Below are 525 nucleotides of genomic sequence, written 5' to 3'. Positions count from 1 at the left end.
GAGCCAAATCCGGTGCCTATCGCAACAGCTCGTGCACACAGACTTTTAGATGTCATTCATTAATGATGGGACTCGAGAAGGCGTTAAGCAGCTCGATGCAGTAGTATGGATTAGAAAAGGGGTCAAGTAGCAAGGCCAAAGAAAACCAGCTTCAAGTACAATGTCTAAGCTGTGTTTCACTTCTGCTTAGCATGTCCGTGGTTCATGGATCATGGTTCTGATTTTGCATTCGCTTAAATGTTACTTCCCCTTCTCTTACTCCTGTGTGTCCTACAGTGCTGGATTTCCTCATGCCCTGTAGCAGCATCCTATACTGCTGTGACTTCTCGTGCCTTTTCTCGAGTCCTGTTATAATCCTATCCTCTAATATATCCTGCTCTAATTTTCACCTGCAGTATTCTGAATATCACGCGGTTGTCCTGCATCCATCGCTTTCCATAAATGTAATTATTTTTGTTTGTTTTTTATTTGTTTGTTTGTTTTGCATGTCCTCATTAGTCTCATTATTGCATGTCATAAGCTCCG

Source organism: Tachysurus vachellii, chromosome 12, assembly GCF_030014155.1.
Source record: "Tachysurus vachellii isolate PV-2020 chromosome 12, HZAU_Pvac_v1, whole genome shotgun sequence".
NCBI classification, from domain to species: domain Eukaryota; kingdom Metazoa; phylum Chordata; class Actinopteri; order Siluriformes; family Bagridae; genus Tachysurus; species Tachysurus vachellii.
This window is presented reverse-complemented; position numbering follows the sequence as displayed.